Consider the following 21,366-nt stretch of genomic DNA (forward strand, 5'->3'; position numbering starts at 1 on the left):
GCAGCGCCTTATATACCGGAGACGCACGTTGCCTCTGAAGGGGACATGCCGGCCGGTATGAGGTAGCGAGGAGAGGCGGGGCCAAGGGACGGAAGCCCCGCCCTTTGAGAGTAAACCACACCCTTTCCTTCAGATTCTCCCCTGGAAAGAGGCACCCGAATGCCAGACTGTCCTTTCATAAACTCCTTCCCCCCTCCACACCCCACTGCGCGCCTTCTGAACGGAATTTGAACGTTCACTTACGGTTCTGGTGCACTTTTTCTGCGAGGTGAGTCTCACAATGTTCAGTGGGGCTTAAGTGTGCATATAGGAGTGCAATGGTGCACATTCCCCTCCCCATGGTAACCCGCTCCTCACCCACATTTCTACCTCCTTATTCTTGTTTCATCCGATCCTCCCCTCCCCCCCGTCTCCTCCCGAGTCCCCCCCCCATTTCCTGCAGCGGCCCCCTGTGGAGCAGTCACCCAACTAGCCGCCTGGCCCACATGGGGCAGGGTGGTGACAGTGGCAGGGGGGCGGCGTGAGTGGCTACTGGATCTCCTTTCTAGGAGATCCAGGCAAGCATCGTACGCTGGGTTTGTGGGGGTGGGGCGATCTGCAGCGGTGGGTTTTCAGGTAAGGCGCGGGCGCGTGTCTTGTCTGTGTCAGTCATGGCGGCTTCAGCACCAAGGCCAGCGCCGCAGGGAAAAACGGGCCGTGGACGGCCTAAGGAGGAAGAGTTTCGCTGCTGAATAAACCTCCCCAGTACCGGCGTGTGCGTGTGTGTGTGTGTGTGTGTATGTGTGTTTGGTGCCTGAATTTTTGCTTCTAAACATAGCATTTTGCTTCTGACATAGCAAAGCTCGGCCGTCCTGCCGCTTTTCTGCAAAGATCTAAACGTGGAGCTGATTCCCCATCTGCAATGCAGAGCGGCAGGAAGAGCTCCTTCCTAACCCTTTCGATTTCCCAACAAAGAATTTCTCTTTCCTGAAAAACAAAGAAGACTTTTCTATTAAAATATGACAGATCCTCATTAAAAGGAATCGCGGTAATCAAAGGATCAGTAGTTAAAGTACCTATCAAGGGCTTGACATTGAAAAGGTCAGACAGCCCGGGGCGGTGGCTGATTGGGGCGGGAAGAGAGATTTAAAAGGAAGAGATGTCTAAAGTAGTTAAGAGCTGGGAAGGCTAACTTACAGTCTCGCCTTTAACCATTGTATGAGTGATATTGCATTCACCAAGTCTATCCTTTTTAAAATCGGCATTTAGTCACATTCTTAACAGCTGTCCCATCTGTCTATCTGTCCTTCTATTCATTACACACCCGCAGTGAGCTATTATTTTATATATTAAAAATACACATATTGTTTGCTGCAGTAGACTTACATGGCAACTCCCCTGTTTCATTTCTGAAACCTATGAGGCTCTTCACATCTGAAGAAAGTGAGTTTCCACAGAACTAAGTGGGATTTACTTTACTGAAGACATTCATAAAATTGGGCTGCACAGCTCGCAATTTCTATGCAGCAGCAGGTGCTCATCCCACACTCCACTTATTTCACAACGGCCCCACTGAATCTAGTGGAACAACTCTAGAGTAAGTTGTTCATGAACTGGATCATTCCACACTTAATGGAATTGGTGTGGCATGGTGTTTTTAAAATAAAATAAAATAAGCAGTTTAAAAATTGTTTTTTTAAAAAAACGAATTGAATAAGTGAGTGAGAATTCATTTCTAAACCGAGGGAAGACTTCTCTGTGTGTATCCCATGGCAAATGATGAAACACAGGCATGCCTGAAGGATTTTTCCTCAGAAGTAGGTCCCACTTCATGAAATGGAACTCCTTCCATGTAGGTGTGGAGCCTTATTCAGACTTGTTTTACAGCTCTTGCCTTTGCAGGGTTCAGAACATACATGCAGATTTCTAAGTAGGCACCTGCGAAATGATTCTAAGCTTGGCTAGTTTTAAGTCCTGTGTGCATGTGTTTGTGGGAGATAGATAGGTTATTCTTGCATTCTTGTTTGTGCAAGAGAGGTTATTCATGGTGCCACTATTACCCAAAGTTGGAATATCAACTTTGAAAGCCATCCGGAAGTCCACGCTGCTGCTGGCTCATTAATATGGTGTTGTCATAGAACTGCAGCACTGCAGTCAGCGGAGAAAGGAGACTGAAGCAGGGTTCTCTGGGACGTTTGCAGAGTTGCATTTGCACAGACAGCTTGTTAGACTGACTCTTTTTAATATTCTTCCGACCATGTGTGACCCAAAGGTGCCATTTTTATCACAGCTTGCATCCTATGTATATTAAGACTGCAAACATGCTTGGGAACAAGCCCCATTGAAATAATGGGACTGACTCCTGAGTAGAGATGGGTAGGACTGTGCTGCTTGAATCGTCGTAATACTGAGATATTTCCCAAGATTCTCAAAATGCTGAAGGGTGAAGGCAATCTGCTTAGTTAGCCCTGGGAAGAGGCAGAAATCGATGTCTGAATGGCGCAGCAAAGCCTTTTAAAGTGCTAGTCCTAGTGGGGGATGGGGCAGGAAGACAGCATGTGGGCAGGATATAATTCTTTGGGTTGTACAAGAAGAAATTCAATTTACAGCAAAACCAATATTTACTTTTTGCAAGGCACACAGCACTAGGCATTGTGAACATTTGCAATCCTATTTCCATTGAATGCAGGAGGACATCTGGGTAGGGGTGGGGTGGGGGAACAGGACAGCTGCAACCATCTGCACACTTATTTAGGGGAAAGCATTCCTGAAGTCAGTAGCCTTCCTTCTAAATAAGCATGCTTGGGAGCATGGTGGTGGGAGGGGCTATAAGAATGTCAAACCATTTAAGGGAATGAAGGGACATAATGTGGCTTCTGCGTGGAATTTACTTGGAAGTAAGTGACAAGGATTTCAGTGTAACTTCTGATGATGTGTTCTTGATCATGGTAGGCTAAACTGGCATGAATCCAAATAGTTCATATTAGCTAGACTGTGAATGAGGCTCTTAAGTTTCTGCAAAGGCAAAATAAAAATAGAGCAAAGGGAGGAAATATGTGCCAAGCTGGCTTAAGGTTATGTTTTGTCTGTCTGTCTGTCTGCCTGCCTGCCTGCCTGCCTGCCTGCCTGCCTGCCTGCCTGTCTATCTATCTATCTATCTATCTATCTATCTATCTATCTATCTATCTATCTCTATCATCTCCAGTGCTATTTTTCTAGAAAAAGAGGTGCCGCCAGAACTCACCATGAAGGCCTCCCTTGTTCTCTAATATGTAATGGCACCCACCTGCTGGAACTGAGTTACGGTGAGTTCCATCTTTTAAAAAGCCCCATATATATCCAATATATCAAACAATTGACTGATAGGTTACAATTTGAAAATAAAATAAAAATCTTATACTTTGTTAAGGAGGTTGGTTGTATCCCAGACTTGTCTTACACTGAAGTTAATGGGCATAAGTTACTTAGGTTCATGGTTTTCAATGGTTCTTCTCTGAGTAGGACTTAGTTGGCTACAATCCAATGCTATGATGCAAGATGACACTGCAAAAAAGTACCTAAGCTGTAGCTTGATTTCACAACCAACTATTCCTTCCTTCCTTCCTCCTGATGTATGGATTACTTGTAAGTCCATCTAACACAATGAATGCTTACTCAGCTTGGCATATTTATTGAATTTTTTAAATTCTGAAAACTCTGCTTGTCTAATAATTTCAGTGCAGTTATTTTCATAGCCCATACAATTCTTCTGATAATGTCATTATTTGAAAGGATCTGTGGCTGCTATTTCCAACCCACATTCTTCAGAGTGGTGTCATTAAAGGCAATAAGGTTGCTTCAGATTAAGTGAATTATAGCATACTGGAGAAATGAGTGTATATTTATGCAAAAAATTCTATATCTATTTCAGATATTTTTAAATGCAAGATTTTCATTTCCAATGATTTATTTCTCTTATACCATGAACTCCAGACCGTAAATGGGTGGCTGGACAATATTACTTTCCAAATATTTTTATGAAGGTGATATGAAGGTTAAATAAATTGGTGGGCTGCTTGCAAAAACTTTTAAAGAAGCCAGTTCAGCTGCAACATCAGTGGCTGCAATTCTGCATTCAATTTGACCACATATACCCAACTAACTGCATGTGGGATTGCAGCAAGTATATCTTGCAGTTCTGGCACAACTTCTACTTAAGGCAAAATACACATATTTGGAAGATGACTGTTATTTTATTGGAACTGCTTATCATGTCTTATAGCCTTCATAGGTTTTTAACCCTAAAGCTTATTTTTAAGAAGATCCCCTTCCCATCAAAAAACACAATTCCAAGCAGAAGAACCCCTTACATTCCAAAGCTCCCATCATTCCTGACAAAGCTGGATGGGCTGATGGGAGCTGGAGTCAAGCAGCAGAGTCTAGGAGTTCAGGTCTACAGATCCCCCACCCCATTCCCACCTCTCTAAAATAAAGGTTTGCTTTGAAAAAGGTCAGCTAGGCAGAGAAAATGGGTTGCATAATTTTCATTCTGCTTCACCAACAAAACTTCTTAATGAGGAGGCAGTAGAAAACCAATGCCATTTTTGTTGGCACTTTCTTGTTTAAGCTGAGCAAGAGGAAGGAAGAGAACATTATGCAGAGAAGTAACCTATGCTTTGCATACAGAAGTTCCCAAGTAAATCCCAAGCATCTGCAGTCAAAAGAACGCAGCAGCAGGTGATGTGAAATATCTCTTCCGGAGAACTTGGAGAGTCGCTGCCAGTCAGAGCAGACAGTACTGACCAAATGGACAAATAGTCTGACCCAAGGGCTGGGCTGGTATCAGTGGTGGACTTGGCTGGGTCTCTTCTGAGGGCCCACACACCAGTGGGGTGGGGGGGGAGAGACACTGAGAAGAGCCACTTGTGACCTGCTTGCTTCAACCACAAGCGCTTGTTGTGGCCACTACCGGTAAGCAAGCAGCTGGTAGCAACCATGATGAAGAGGAGGAGCAGGTGGTGGAAATGGTGATGAGAATATCTACCCTCGGCCAATCCCCCCACCTTCTTGCCTTCTTCCTTACAACCACTGCCTATCCGTCTTGTCCTTGTAGATCTCAGCAGGGAGGAAGGAGAGAAGACTAGAATTAGTTGGATCTGCCTGTCATTGGCTCTGGCTCTGCTTACTGTTGGTCCCTCAGCCTGTCCCACCAGTCCCAATATGCACCACCCACCACAGCTGTGCTCCTATCTGAATTCCCCACAATGCCCTGATGCAACACTAAATGAGGGGCATTGTGGAAATTTAAACCTAGCCACTCAGGGCAGGAGCTCCAGGGCAGGTGTGCTGGAGGCCTGGCAGCTGTCCAAGGATGCCACATGTCTGTTGAATGCATGTGATGGAGCCACCTTCCTGAAGCTAAGCCATTCTGGATCTGGTTGCTGCCTGGAGGGGAGACTGCCTGGCTCCAGGATTATTCTTATGGTTCCACAATAGCAGGGGTGGCCAACTCCCAAGAGACTACGATCTACTCACAGAGTTAAAGACTGGCAGTGATCTTCCTGCTGGATGTGCCTGCACAATAGGGTCTGCCTATCACTTGCAACTGCAATTTATTTTTGTGCTATTCTCTGGCTAGAATATGACAGTTTTACTGTCATTTGAAAACACCTGAAATTGTGCTTCTGCTGGTTTAGCTGCCTGCATGAGACAGGTGGTAAGAGAATATTAAAATTGGACAGTACCTTTGAGGTCGTCTAGTCCGACCCTTCACCCAGTGCTAGTACAACTACAGCATCCCTGATAAATCCCTGCCCATCCTCTGCTTAGGATACCTGCAGCAAAGGGGAGCCCACTGCTTTCTGAAGCAGTCTTTCCCAGTGTCAAACAGCTCTTACCAACAAGATGCTTTCCTGAAAGTAGAGCTCTAATCTGTTCCCTTGCATTTTTTTACCCATTGCATCTAATCCTGCCTAGTCCCTGCCATCTTCGCTGTGCCAGCCCTTCAGCTATTTGAAGACATTTTGCAGGTGAATTGCCACTTCTTGACTGTTCTCACCCTCCCCAGTGCTATGCCATTGGACAAAGCCAATTTAATACTCTGGAATTTATTGCTGGAGCACCATAAGATCCTGTACTGGCACAACTCACTTCTTTGATGGGGCAGTGTTCTGCCAAAGGGCAGCTGTTCTTTATGTTTCAGCTTCCAGATAAGGTCCTGTTTCAAAGATCTTGTTCAGATGACAACACCTCACAAACGTTTCAAGGCTCTGATTCCAGTTTTCACAACAGGGAGGACTCTGGGAATGTTTATCCCTCCAGAAAAGTTACTCGATTCCAAGAGGATAATAACCACTGCAAGGGTCCAAAATCATAGGGACCCTCTAAATTATTTTTTTGCTATGTGGTTTTTTGTAAGACTTGACGAAATGTGTCCTTTGCACATTTTGTCTATTTTGTTGTAAACTTCTTCACATTCTCAATACACTGTTGTGACAGTCACGTGTCTTTCAGCACTTTCTTGTGGTTGCTCTATAGACCTGTTCCCTTGTATGTGATTTTTTATTTTTATGATATGGAGGTATTGAGCACACTTTTGGATGAAGGCTGCAGGTGTTATTCATGTACAACACAGAATTTATTTGAAGGAGTGTTACTTTTAATGTAAATACGTTTATAGGGAATTTCCAATTAAGTCCACCTCTTGATGCTGATGAAGCGTATGTTGGTGTTGTTAATTTTGCTGTCTGATCTTTGACTGTAGCAAAGATTGACTGATATTCATGTACAGCAAGAATCAGTGTACAGCACACATAGCTAGTTTGTTTCTGAGCATAAAACATGGAATGAGTCTGGACAAAGCATATTAAAGCATAAGTTGCACAATAAGCCTAAAGACAGCCTAAGTACAGCCTAATTATCAGATATACCATTATCAGATATGCATATATACTAATGCAGCAATAAACATAAAGACTATGGTGCAGCAATAGTACTGCTAGCACATTTGCAAAGCTAAGCAGGTTCAGGTATGGTTTCAAATTGGATGGGGGACTGTGTGATGAAATTCTGGCATTTTAGGGAATTGGAGTAGATGACCCTAGGGATCCTTTCCAACTCTGCAGTTCTATGATTCTATGGTTCTAAGAGGGCAAAGCTAAGCACTCCAGCTGGAGTGCCATGGTCCCACCAGTGTGTCCAATCCCAACTCATTGGATGTCAGCAAAGCTGGCCTTTAGGAAGTCCAGTTCCTAGAACTGCCTTCTACAAAGCATATCAAGGCACGAAACAGCACAAGAGAGCACAATCCTAAAGAGATCAGCATAGAAAAGCTTAAGAGCAAGGCCCTACTGCTTATGTCTCTTTCATCTCTTGGACAACAATGGACATGGCCCCTCAGTGCCTGGGCAAAGCATCACTGTCAGCTCTGGGTCTTGCCTCTAAGTTCCTCATCTCAGTTTCAGGGGGCTCCTGGAAAAGCAACACCCCTCACCTGGGTTGCACTATGCTTGGAAAACTTAGGAGGCAGCAGAGCGAGGGACTGAGGGACGGCGGCAACTGGGGCGGCGGCGGCTGTTGTGGTGGTGGCGGCGATAGCGGGCGGAGGAGGGGGCGGTGGCGGGGCTTGAGGAGCCGTCGCCGGGAGTTGCTGCTGCTGTTGTTGCTGCTGCTGCCCGGACATGCCGGCCTCCTCCTCCTCCGCTGTCTCGCGCTCCTCCCTTTTGCACGCGCTGCCCCACCGCTCGGCACCACCACCGCGGAGCCGCCCCCGGCTCGACGCGGATCCTCGCCGCCGCCGCCTCACACCGCCCGACTCGCCCGCCTCCCTCCCACGGCACACCAGCCAATGTCTCACGGCACAGTAGTGTGCCGCGGAACACCGGTTGGGAAACACTGGACTAAAGGATTCTGCCCAAGGCCTGAAACCTCCAAAGTTGTGACATTTTGCCATGGGAAAGGCAAAACCTGGAAATGCAGGAAAATTCCTTTCCAGCCCTTCAACAGCAACCCTGACATAGCAGCACCTGCGTACCTGTGGAGGGAGGGGAGGGTGGGAGAAGCTCTGGAGCCAACTGCCACTTCACAGGTAAGATTCATCTTCTGTTGTATGGGCAGGACAGTCCCTCCCCTTACCCCTGGCAACGCCTCCCCAGGCGGGATTGGGCGATTGGCAGAGGTAGGTGGTGACCTCCAGGTATCCAGCCTGGGGAGGTTGAAGCCAGCCCAAACTACCAGGGGCCACAATGGGATCCGGGAGGCTGCATGCCACCACGCAAAAGGCACCCCCATTGTGGACAATACTGACCTGGATATATCAATGATTTTGCTCAGTATAAGGCAGCTTCCTGTGTTGCTAAGGGGGAGTGTCATGGGTCAAGGAAGCAGCCAGGGAGAGCCCTTTGGACTGGCTGATTCTGTGAAAAATTGTATTATGTCTTTATCCACCCCTCCTTGGGGAAATTGTGTAATTTCCAAGACAATTCAAGTGAAGCCTTGGAAAGCATGCCCATCTCTAACAAATATATAACATTGGGTGGGTAGGTGTGAAATTTTCTGAGCAAATCTGAATTTGCTTGGGAAACCCCCTTCTTTCCCCAAATTGGTCTCAACTCTAATTTCAGCACAGCCTTCTTCTTTTTTTGTACTCAACTTGCCAGATTTGACAGGAGGTGGCGACAGATAATTTAAGCAGCATATGCTACTCAAGTGATCAATGAAACATTCAGTCCCAAACTTTTTTGTTTGCTTTGCTCTGCTATATTCATTATTCAGTAGGTAATGTGACCCCCACCCAGCCACCCACAAATCTGTGTCTTCCTTGGAGCACTTGACTTTTCCTTTTATCGACTTGCCTTTGCCAGAGAGATAAAAACTGGAGTGCAGATCCCTGTAGAAAGATAGTGTTTCTGCAAGGAAGACACAGGGAAGAGGAAACATTTGCTGCTTCGAGTCTCATTTGTTATCTGGGTTAATTGCACTTCCCGGGGATGTGTCTAATTGATTTGTGGAGAGAGGACTAACTGTCTGCCACTTGGCAATGATGCTGCAGAACTGAATCTCTCTTTCTGCTGGGGCAGAAAAGACAGAGCCCATCCACAGCCTGGAGATGAGAGGATTGCCAAGGGCTGAAGGGCTGGGGAAGGGCCATAGCTCAATGGCAGAACACCTGCCAGGCATGCAGAAGATCCCAGGTTCAACCCCCAGCATCTCCAAGCAGTGGCAGAGCAAGGTGGGGGCAGTGGGGGCAGTCTGCCCCGGGTGTCATCCTAAGGGGGGGAGTGACATTCGCCACAGGCTTGGGAAGTTGGGAGCACACTCCTGGCTGGAGGAGGCAGGCAGGCAGGTAGGGGAGAGGACGGGAAGGAGGCAGGTGAGGAAACAACGGAGGGGGCGGGAAGGGGAGAGGAAGGAAGCAGGATCAGTGGGTGTGCCTGGAAGACGAGCGCCTGCAGCTGGACTATCAAGTGGATTTAAAGGGTCACTTCAGGGGTGGTGCTGCAAATACGGAAGGGATTTGGGCCAGTGCTTAAAAAGAGAAAGTGAGTTTCCCTCTGACAAACCCTTTCAGTCTCACCTCTGCAAAGCTCCACATGTTTCCGTCCAACCCTGTCCTCAGCCAACCCCCCCCCCACTTAGAAGCCACTTTTGGGTTATTGACTTCTGTGTGCTTGCAGTGTATCTGGGTCTCCCTTGTATCTATTAGGGACTATTCTCTTGCCTTTCCTTTGATATCTATGCTGCTGATTACTTCTGCCATTTTAATTTTAGAGAAAGTGTTTAATTTAAAAAGGATCTGTTCTATAAAGTAACAGTGGTAACAAGACATTGAAGACAAGTAAATATTTTGGGGAGGGTGGTCCCAGAGCCCTAGTGCCCCCATCCCAAAGAGGATCAAATGGGCAGACTTTGGCACTCTTTCCCCCTCCCCTCCCCCAATGTCTTTCCCTCTATCTGATCTGGCTCCCTGCCTGTTATGTTACATGCGGGGAAACCCCTGTGGGGTTCCTCTCTGTGTAAAGTCTTCATGCTGTTCCTGCACACACCTGACAAATCTGTCCCATTGTCAAAAAGTATCTTTCCCCCCACCTCCAGTCTCCGTTGTTGGGTGTCCTGGCTGAGGGGGGAAACAGAAGACGGATGGCCATCGGTCAGGGATGGTCTAGTTGAGATTCCTGCATTACCCCAGGGGTTTGGCTAGATGACCCTCAGGGGTCCCCTCCTCCTCTACAATTCTCTGGTGCAGGCTTGTGCAGAGGTTTAGGTACAAGTTGGATGCAAGGGGTGCAAACGATTGCAGCCCATCTAATGCACCGTCGGCTCAGGAATGAGTCCCGCTGATCATGATGAGACTAGATTGCTGCTGTGCAGTCCTGCTTTTTAAATAAATGTTTTCCTTTTCAGATAATACAGAGCACGGTGAAATCACAATAAATAAAACCTCCCCTTCAGTAGTTTCAAGCACTATTACAGGTTCCACATAATCTCTGTATTGCATTGTTTACTGCGACAGCACCTGCACTTTGGAACTCCCCGCCTATTGCAACAAAGCACGTGCCTTTGCTAGAGGCTTTTTGGGCACCTGCTAAAAGCATTCTTCTTTCGGCAAGCATACCCAGACGCTTAGGAAGTTGAAGTAAATTTAATCTGTTTTAACATTTTAGCTTTTATATGTTTTAAATTAGGGTTGCTAATTTTTCTTGATTTTACTGCTGTGGTGTTTTTTGGTTTTTTGTTTTGGTAAACCACTTTGAAGGTTTTAATAAACAATAAATATAAATAAAATAATACAAGCCAAAACACAATCCAGCCTGTAGATTTAAGTATCTGTCCACAGTCATCTACTTGTTATCAGAGGCCCAGAATCCACATTCCTTTGTAAGAAAATAAGAAATAAAGTCAAACCATTTTTGCAGGCAAAAAATAAAATTCAGTCTGTGTGTTTGTGTGACAAGAATTTTCCACGCTGGGTACCACTTGACCTTGCTACACCACTGGGTTGTCCCTCTAGTGGGGAACACATTGTGCTTCTTCTGGGGTATTTTGTCCACCTTTTGCCTCTCACCTGTGGCTCCTAGAAGCTGCCAGCATGTGACAGAGACCACACCCCAGGAACGCTTTGACTGGCTGGCTAAACCAAACCCTGGGTCTCAAACCCTCCATTAGTTAGAGACTTCCCCTGCATCCGAAGATAGGCTCTGGCTGGCTGATTGAGCAGACGAGACCGAGAGTGGGTCCAACCATCAAAAAGGCGGTTTCTGCATGTGCTGTAGAGGGAAGTGAGGGGCAGGTGGGGCTCATCCACCTAGGAAGATAGCCCATCTAAGAGAAGGAAAACTCTGATCCTAAACATCTCCTGCCTTAGTCTGCTTGGTGTTGCTGAAGTACAGCTCCCATCAGCCCCAGTATGTGCAGTGCCCAGTGATGATGGCGACTGAAAGTTCAGCAACATCTGGCAGCCCAAATGTTCCCGACACCAACACTACTGTATACCTGAAGGAGCGTCTCCACCCCCATCGTTCAGCCCGGACACTGAGATCCAGCGCCGAGGGCCTTCTGGTGGTTCCCTCATTGCGAGAAGTGAGGCTACAGGGAACCAGACAGAGGGCCTTCTTGGTAGTGGCGCCCGCCCTGTGGAACGCCCTCCCATCAGATGTCAAAAAGATAAATAATTACCTGACATTCAGAAGACATCTTAAGGTTCAAGGAAGTTTTTAATATGTAACACTGTACTGTTTTTAACACTGATTGGGAGCCGCCCAGAGTGGCTGGGGAAACTCAGCCAGATGGGCGGGGTATAAATAAATTAATTATTATTATTATTATTATTATTATTATTATTATTACTATATTATTACTACTGAAACAAATGGGAGCACCCTGGGATCACTACTGCAGTGAGACAATGGCCTCGTTTCCTTGTCCCTCTCTGCACTGCCTAACCCAAGCTTCTTGAGTTCTCTTGGTTCTATTCCCACTTCCTTGTGGAGGAAGAAAAGATGGCAGTTAACAATTAGAGACCACGGTTTACGTTTTGCTTTTATCGTGCCCTTCCTCCAAGGAGCTCACATTCTACCTCACCCCAGCAGCCTTGTGAAGTTAAGTCAGGCTGAGATATGTCTATGATCATCCACTGATGATCGATCCACTGTGATCTTCACATAGGGGAAATAATAACCTTTACTTAGACTAGAAAGGGTTTCCAGACTTCCTTAAAATATTCTAAATTTGTATCTTTGAACAGTACCATCCATTTTGCCATCTCTGCGATATGCCAAGATTTTTTTTTTAAATACTTTTTATTAAGTTCCTTTTATGCATACAAAAAGAAAAAACAGATACATTTATCAAAATAAAACAGCACTTGAATACTGAAGTGCTGAATAAGAAAAAGGTATGAAAAAACAAAAGAAAAAACGCAGACAAGAAAAAGACAAAAAGAGGACAAAGAAGGTTATAGCATATAAAAATAAAAGTTGACCACCTTCCCTACTGCCTTCGGGTATTTGCTTTTAATAATTTCATTTTTACCGCTGGTGTATATTTCTGGTTTATACATCGGAAGTTTCATAACAGACCTGCTGTATTTGGTAAGTTCTTAAAATTATTCTCAAAATAAAGCATAAATTTATCCCAATCTTCTTTTAACTTTGTATTTTTTTGATTTCTAATTCTTTGCGTCATTTTTGCCAATTCAATGAAGTCATATAATTTTAATTGCCAATCTCTCACCGTTGGGGGATTTGTACTTTTCCAATTTTGAGCGATTAACATTCTGGCCGCTGCTGTTGAGTATTGGAACAGAGTTTTATCTTTTTCTTGAATTTCTTTCCCTACCATCCCTAATAAGAAGGCCTCTGGGTTTTTGGGGAATGTGTATCTGAATATCTTTTTTAACTCGTCATATATCTGACTCCAAAATTTTTTTATTTCCTCACATGTCCACCACATGTGTATAAAATTGCCTTCCTTTGTTTTACATTTCCAGCAGGCCTTGTTTTCAGTTTTGTACATCCTACTTAATTTTTCTGGTGTCAGGTACCATCTATATATCATCTTTCCTAAGTTTTCTCTAATTGCAGCGCTTGCTGTGAATTTTAAACCCTCATTCCACAGTTTTGACCATTTTTCATATTCTATATTATGCCCCAGATCTGTCGCCCACTTGACCATAACTTCCTTAATTACTTCATCTTTGGTGTCCCATTCCAGTAGTATATTATACATCTTAGATAAGATCTTTGATTTGCTTTCAATTATTTCAATCTGGAATTTAGACTTCTTTTCGTTCATTCCTATTTTTTTATCTTCTGTCCATTTCGCATTGATCTGATGGTATTGTAGCCAACCCGCCAGCTTCTCCTTCAACTCTTCGTATGATCTTAATCTCCAACTATCTTGGGATCTTACCAGTAGCTCTTCATATGTCAATTTTTTCTCCTCCAAGTTTTTCTTTTTAATTGAAACAATATTTGTTGGGGATAACCACCAGGGTGTTCTTAGTTCTAACAATTTCTTATTTTTTCTCCAGACTTCATATAAGGGGCCTCTGATGATGTGATTCGAAAACCCTTTGTGTATTTTTTCTTTGTTTGCCCAGAGGTAGGCGTGCCAGCCAAACCTGTTATCGGCTCCTTCTAGGTCTAATAGGTCAGTATTCTCTAAGGTTATCCAATCTTTAACCCAGCAGAGGCAAGCCGCTTCATAATATAATCTTAAATTAGGTACTGCCAGTCCTCCTCTCTCCTTTCGGTCCGTGAGAAGCTTAAATCTGATCCTTGGTCTTCTTCCCTGCCATATGAATCTCGACAGAGCTTTCTGCCAGCCCTTGAATATTTTGAGCCCTCTGATGATAGGTATATTTTGAAATAAGAACAGCATCTTAGGGAGTATATTCATTTTTATTGCTTCCATCCTGCCCAGCCATGAAAGGTTCACCCTATTCCAAACGTCTAGGTCTTTTTTCACTTTATTCCAGGTTGGCGTATAGTTGTCTTCAATTAGGTTTATATTTTTGGGAGTGAGCCAAATTCCCAGATATTTTATTCTTTTAGCTACTTTAATTTCGTATTGTCTCTCTAATCTTTCCTTCACGTCATTTCTCAAATTCTTCGTCAACATCTTTGTTTTAGTTTTGTTCAACTTGAAGCCCGATAATTTCCCATATTCTTCCATTAATTCTAATGCTTTGCCAATGCTTTCTTCCGGCTCTTCTAGGGATAACATCAGATCGTCTGCATATGCTTTTAACTTATATTCTTTAAATCCTATTTTAATTCCTTTAATCTCTGATCTTGACCTTATTTTATTCGTTAGGACTTCTAGAACCAAAATGAATAAGGGCGGGGAGAGGGGACATCCCTGCCTTGTTCCTTTCTCTATTTTAAATTTATTCGTGAGATTGTTGTTTATTACCAATTTAGCTTGTTGGTTTGAATATATTGCCTGTATTCCTTTCAAGAATTCACCCTCAATCCCTACTTTTTCTATAGATTTTAATAGAAACTGCCAAGAGACGTTATCGAATGCCTTTTCTGCATCTATGAAAATCAGGGACGCTGGAATATTATTATTAATCTCTAAATATTCAATTATATTTATAACGTGTCTCACATTATCTTTCATAAATCTGTTTGGGAGGAAACCCACTTGATCTTTGTGAATTAAATTTGTTAAACATTTTTTCAATCTGCTCGCCATGATGTCAGCATATATTTTGTAATCGTTGTTTAATAACGAAATTGGCCTGTAATTTTTCATATTCAGTTTATCGGTGTCTGGTTTGGGGATTAATGTTATAATGGCTTCCCTCCAGGACTCGGGTATTCTCCCTCCTCTTAAGATGTTGTTCATGGTATCACAGAGTACTTGTGCCAGTTGGCCTCCCAGGACTTTATAGTATTTGGCCGATAAACCGTCAGGGCCTGGTGCTTTCCCCAGTTTCATTTTTTTTATTGCATTCTCAGTCTCTTCCATGCTTATGGGTCTATTTAGTTGAGCTCTTTCTTCTTCTGTGACGGTCTTCCCTGTACAACTCTCTAGGTATTTTTCTATTTGGGCTGGGTCCTCTTCTCCTTTCTTGTATAGCTCCTCATAGAATTTAAGGAAATTTTTTTGTATTCTTTTTGGATCTGTTTCCAGTGCTCAGTCAACTTTTTATTCAAGGAAATGAACATACAACTCAGCGACACTTCCCAGTAGGTCTTGCCCCTGTGCAGCAGTTGTCAGGACTGACGGTCCCTGCCTTCTAGGGCTCCTCCTCTCCCCAGCAGTCTCAAACAGCTTCTGAGCATCTTTGGCCTCTGTTCCACTCTCATTATTCTGTGTGTTCTTGGAGACAAGGCTGGAGGGGAGCTTGTTACAGCAGGAGAGGGAGACTCCCTGGATTCCTCAGCAGTCTCTTGTCGCCCCTCCTCTGCTTCAGCCTTGGAGTCTGAACTGCTCCCTTTCACAAGTTCTTCCTGCTCACGAAACTTTGTTGGCCCTTCAGATCCTCCTCTCCATCTTCTCCCTCTGACCTCCCCTCAGTGTCCAAATTGCAGAAATTGGCCTCTTTGCTTATAGTGACCACTGACACATGGCTTTAAAAAAATAAAAAGGAGGAGACTAATTTGCAAATGCTGTATATGTATGCACATTTAAAAAATGATTTCTACCCTACTGAGTCATACAAAATAGAATGTTCTCTCAGGGAAAAACAAACTTAAGAGTTACGAAGAAATCTGCTGCAAAAGGCTTCCACTTCTGACGACTCAGTCACTGCAACCTGAAAGAGCCACAGCACAAAGAGTTTCATACAGAACACAGTACACAGATTTCCTCCCTAGCCAAGGAAGGGATACTCACCTAAATGTATGTCAATCATGGAATACCATTTCGACTAAAGCAGCACTGTCCCAATGCTGGTGACTCTCACTGCAGGGTTTTTCTTGAAGTATCAAGAGCTCTTATTGATACTGCATCTTTCTCGTCAACTGAACATATTTGTTTCAGGTCCAGTGAGCTCTGGGAAGCCTGAAGAAAGGAGGAGCTGGAGCAAAAGAAGAAGTCTTCTCCTACCTGCAGGTGACTCTCACTGTGGTGACACGGAATAGGGCCTCTTCTGACGACTCAGTCACCGCAACCTGAAAGAGTCTTAGCACAAAGAGTTGCAGATGGAACACAATAGCAGGGGAGCGCAGGTATCTTACACCCTTGACCGAAGAACGGTACACTCCTCCAATCTGGGATGGTCGTCCTCTTCCACCGAGTGCGCCACTTCGGGAGGGATGCACATGGAGTGGTGAGGGATACAGCATAATCCACCCCCTTAACACATTTGTCAGTGAAATCATAGGCCATGATTTTAGAGGTATTACTACCACAGCCACATTACGTACCAGTGATAGTTTTGCCTGCCCTTTTGACGTCCGTTTCCCATTGATTATGTAATCTTGTCATTGCTGCTGGAAAGGCCAGTCCTTTCAGTACAGCTCTACTCACTACAACGCTTCTCAAGCATTCGTTCTCCCTCCACTGGAATCCTCCACTTGCAAGACACACTGGAGACATATTCCAGAGTTCAAGGCTCCATTTTAAGATGGGAATATACAGAAAGGAGAGACCAGTACAAAAGCATTGCAGATCACTGAGTAGTCTTCATCCAAAGACTAATTAGTTTGTAAGGTAAATAAAACCTTAAGACTTTAAAGTGTCTTAGCACAAGAATTGCAGGTGGAAAAGAGATTTTCTCTCCAGCCAAGCACGAGATACTCACCTAGAAGCCCTTCAGTCAGAATACATGCAACTGTGTTGTTACTTTAATTATGATGTAGCGTTTCAAGTTTACTTGTTAGGTGTTTGCACTTGTCGCCACTTCTGACAAATCAAGAGCATTTAAAAGTTACCTTCCTTCAACTGCAGCGCTAGTTTCCAAAGGACGCTGGCTGCTAGATTTGCTTTTTAAATTGGTATTTTAAATATATTACCTTCAGTGCTAGAGGATCCAAGTTTTTTTGTATAAACGCTTTGTGTTGTCTGAGCTATGTGCTAAGTAGCTGTTCCTAGAAGATGCTTAGCAAAAATAAAGTAAAATCCAAAATCCTTGGTTATTCCCATAGAGAGTCACATTACACATCAGGGATAATTTTGCCTGGCCTGTTCCATAGTTACCATTTGAGCTCCATTTCCCATATCTTTTTGTAATCTTGCAGGTTCTGCTGGAAAGGCTTAGTGGAGTTGATGTTCTCGTCTGCTTCCTCATTTGATCCTCACAAGAACCCTTTGAGGCTGAGAGATAGAGAGCTTCATGGCAGAGGGAGGATTTGAACTCTAGACTCCCAGGTCCTAATCCACCACTCTAGCCACTCTCAGGAACTTCCCTCAGAGAAAGCACTTTCCCACGGGATCCTGGACTTGCCATGTCCCTGAGCAGTCACTCTCCAGTCACCATCAGCAGGTTCATCCTCAAAATGCTTTATTGGCCTTTTCAGCAAGTTTTTAACTTACCTGTCTTTCTCTCCTTCCAAGGCAACCTGAGCAAACGTGAAATCAGAAGGAACGGTTTTGTCCTCTCCCTGTCTTCTTTGCTCTTTTTTTTCCTCCACATGCACATTTCTAGCTTCAACAACCAAAAATTCAAACTTTTCATTCATGAAACGACTTGTCTCACTGGCTTTTAAAAGAAAAGCCTTCTATTTTCCCTACTCATTCTCCCACTGCTTTAAGCAGACTTCCTATCCATGTACCCTTTGATGTGCGCCTTCTTTTCATCCAAATACTCATTAGTTTGAAAGGTAAATAAAACTTGATTCCCCCCTTCACATACCTTCATTTATCTTTATTTTCTCTTGGCTTTTCCAGTCCAGGATTTTTAATTTTCCTGGTTCTCTTTAAAATCTCCATCTTGGTATTTTTCTCAGTTTTCAGTTTAAATTTTGCTTGGCTAAACTCTTTTGGGGGGACATTCTCAAAGTCCATCATCAGTCTACAATTTACTGTCCCTGTGTTATTAGGATTAAGTCTTTTTTGATCTTCTATTTTTCTTCAGTTTCCTTTTAGTTTAAAATTTAAAGCTTCTCCTAACACTTTTTAGGGAGAAAAACCTGACTAACATATATTCACGCAGTATTTGAAATCAACCACAGCAGAGATCACAGATGAAAATTACCTGTGTCCCTTTTTAAAGTTGTAAACAATGAATTTCAGCAGAGTAAAACCCCTTCATTTACTCTAAAAAAATAAAAAAAAATCCCAATGGTTTTGAAAAGTAATCTAACCTAAACTGGTTTCAGTTGCCTTTTCAAACCTGTTTCATCTTCCCCAGCCTCCCTCTCCTAATCCCTCTGCCCATTAGCTCCTTCAGCTCCGACCAGTGAGAGGGCTAAAACCAGCATCACAGCCCAGGACAGGCTCACTCACCAGAATGCAGCTCGCTCCTTCCGCCACCAGTAGGTCATAACCACACATAAAAAGTCCCTTGGAGCATTAATACAGTGGGTGCAAATGTCTTTATTTTTTACATGGGGTCACTTCAGGGTTTTGATGGGGAAGGAGTATTTTCTTTCCAAATTAATACATTCTGGAAATACAAGGGAATTGAATTTGTAATCCACCCAAATCTCATGGATTACAAACTACAGGAACATGACCTGTACATGAAAATAAGGGAAAGACTATGGGAAGAGGGGCTGGCTTGGATCTCAGTGGCCCCCACTGAATTATATGCAATCTGGGGCACAGCTGGAAAGGACAGCAGTTGCTTCTCACTCCTGATATTTATGCTGTGTATACACAACATTCTATGATAGAATGAATGAAGACTGGGTGCTTGTTGTTGTTTTTTTTTAAAAAAAATGGATTACAAAGAAAGAAAGTGGGGAGTAATTTTAAATCATTGCTCTTGTTTTTAGCATACTGGCCATCTTTCCATTGAAAATTGCTGTGTTGAAATATAATACCTGGTTGGTGGATGGGAAGGGTTTGGAGTGACTGAAATACCGTAGATGTGCAGCTCCACTAATTACAGAAGAAAATTCATTTCACTATGACGATTAAAAACCTCAGTGTTTGATGCTTAAGAATGCCTTGTGAAGTTTAAAGTTATAATAATAATAATAATAATTTATTATTTATACCCCGCCCATCTGGCTGGGCCTCCCCAGCCACTCTGGGCGGCTTCCATAAAAACCAAAAATACAATAAAATATCACACGTTAAAAACTTCCCTGAACAGGGCTGCCTTAAGATGTCTCCTGAATGTCAGGTAGTTGTTTATCGCCTTGACATCTGCTGGAAGGGTGTTCCACAGGGCGGGCGCCACTACCGAGAAGGCCCTCTGCCTGGTTCCCTGTAGCTTTGCTTCTCGCAATGAGGGAACCGCCAGAAGGCCCTCGGCGCTGGACCTCAGCGTCCGGGCAGAATGATGGGGGTGGAGACGCTCCTTCAGGTATACTGGACCGAGGCCGTTTAGGGCTTTAAAGGTCAGCACCAACACTTTGAATTGTGCTCGGAAACGTACTCTTACTCGGAAATGCTCTTTTCTCTGTTCTATCTCTGTCTTAACTTTAACTGCCATGACATGATTGCATAATTATTGTAGCTCGCAAAACTGAGTGAATCTTAGCACAATGTGTAAAGGCACTTTCCAGATAATCATCACTGAAGTTAGACTTATTTTACAGGAAAGTAGTTAGAGGTGAGAGACCATGTGAAATTGCTTTGGATATGGTTTTATCCTGCTATTCACCTCAGTTGTGTAATGCATGATGTCATTCATCCATTTGCCATTGCCAATAGATTCAAAACTCTCCTAATCAGCGTTCATTTTTAAAGGAATCTGCCTTGTTTGGTGCACTTCTTTCTTGCATTGGGCAAGGAAAACATTGCCACTGAGAGAGAGTAGAAGGCTGATCTGTTAGAAGATGGTAAACTGGTATTTTCCTTTAACATTTTAGCAGCCACTGGCCCATTTGAAAATGGAGGCTGACTGGTAGTATTCCAAATAAGACCACACTTGACTTGTCTAGCTTGATATCCTAACTACATATAAGGTTTTTGCTTGAAATGATAGCTTGTTTGCATGACTATTCAGTAACTATTTTCTCCTATGAGCTTCAACATCTGCAGTTGACAACATACATTAAAAGTGAAAGAACTGTGTTTGGAAATAGAAAAAAACCTCAAATATTGTTATATTCATCCCAGTTCTCTGAATACCAAGAATTCCAGGGGTGAGGCATGCTTTTTGTGGTTGTTACATTTATTGCCTGTACTTCACCAGTAAGTCCCAGGGCTACAATTTAAAATTCAGTATTTAAAATGGTATTAAAAAGAGTATGTTCCTTTGGACGGAGATCACTCATATGGCATTTTGAAATAGTTTCTGCCGCACCAAGATTGTCTTGAAAACAACAGAGCACAAAACACATGACATGGAATTCTCAAGCATGTTCATCAAATGTTAAAGGGTATTTATCTACCAGCATTCTCCCGCTAATCGAGTTAAATTTGTCTGTCTGTCTTTTACAGGAAGACCAATCAAAGAGGAAATCTCATGACAATATTGACCTACAAAAAATGAAAGATTCCTACCAGTAATGTTGCTTAAAAGGTCCATACCTGGAGACTAGCCTGCGATGGAGAATAATCTAATATTGTTTGATTTTTTAATGTAATAATGTTTTGCCACACTGCATAAAATTTTCTGGATTGTCCAGTCCTTTTATCAATCACATTTGATCCTTATTTTCTCTGCATTTTTCTGTGCTTTGTAATAGTTGCACTTATTTGCAAATGTGCAGGCAGAGCAGGGTCTGTGTCAACAGCTGGGGTGGGTGGGCAATTGTTGTGATCCCATGTGCCATTCAGGGGTCTACTGAATGGGCCCCCTGGACCCGCTCTACCTTTTCACCATTGCAATGTGCTTGTTCACCCAACTCTCACTCTGGCCAGGTGGTTTGAAGGAAGGGCTGTAGAAGCAGGAGCCACGGACTGCTTGCTCATTGATTTTTTTGCCTGAAAAGCACACAGCAAATGGAGAAGAGAAGCAGCTGGCAATAATAGCATGGAGGGTATAGAATCACTGAGGAAACAGGGGCCCATGGAGTGTTCTTGCCCTTTCTCCCTTCAGTCCTTGGAACTAGCATTGAGGTTGAACATAGGGGAAGGTTCACAGCTATAAACATGCCACTGCTTTCAAATCAGATCTCCAGGGAAACAACCTATTTCCAGAGCCCAAACAAAAATGTCACCCTGTCTCTCTATGCCGGGGTGGGCAGAAGGTAGACCACAATCTACTAGTAGACCTCTGAGTGATTTGCCAAAGATCTACAAGAGTTCCTGACTCCCAGTTATTTAACATATACATACTTATTTGATCACTTTGATCCTGCATTGCAGGGCATTGGACTAGATGCCCTCGTGATCCCTTCC

The 21,366-nt window shown here is 43.6% G+C and overlaps 2 long non-coding RNA genes across 3 annotated transcripts; one reads left to right on the top strand and one right to left on the bottom strand.

Annotated features, from left to right (window-relative positions):
• The first annotated feature begins 182 nt into the window (after positions 1-182).
• LOC309519607 lies at positions 183-20,666 on the top strand. The gene is made up of 2 exons (XR_014213868.1): positions 183-268; positions 20,464-20,666. It is a non-coding gene; the product is annotated as an uncharacterized lncRNA (long non-coding RNA).
• On the bottom strand, positions 15,090-18,370 carry LOC309519601. 2 transcript variants are annotated; one of them, XR_014213860.1, is made up of 4 exons: positions 17,762-18,340; positions 17,443-17,468; positions 17,107-17,223; positions 15,090-16,496 (listed from the first exon to the last, which is right to left on the bottom strand). It is a non-coding gene; the product is annotated as an uncharacterized lncRNA (long non-coding RNA). The 2 variants fall into 2 exon arrangements; XR_014213859.1 differs by having other exon boundaries at positions 15,090-17,223; positions 18,104-18,370.
• Positions 20,667-21,366: the final 700 nt, after the last annotated feature.

This window comes from Podarcis vaucheri, assembly GCF_965113315.1.
Source record: "Podarcis vaucheri genome assembly, chromosome: 15".
Taxonomy (NCBI): domain Eukaryota; kingdom Metazoa; phylum Chordata; class Lepidosauria; order Squamata; family Lacertidae; genus Podarcis; species Podarcis vaucheri.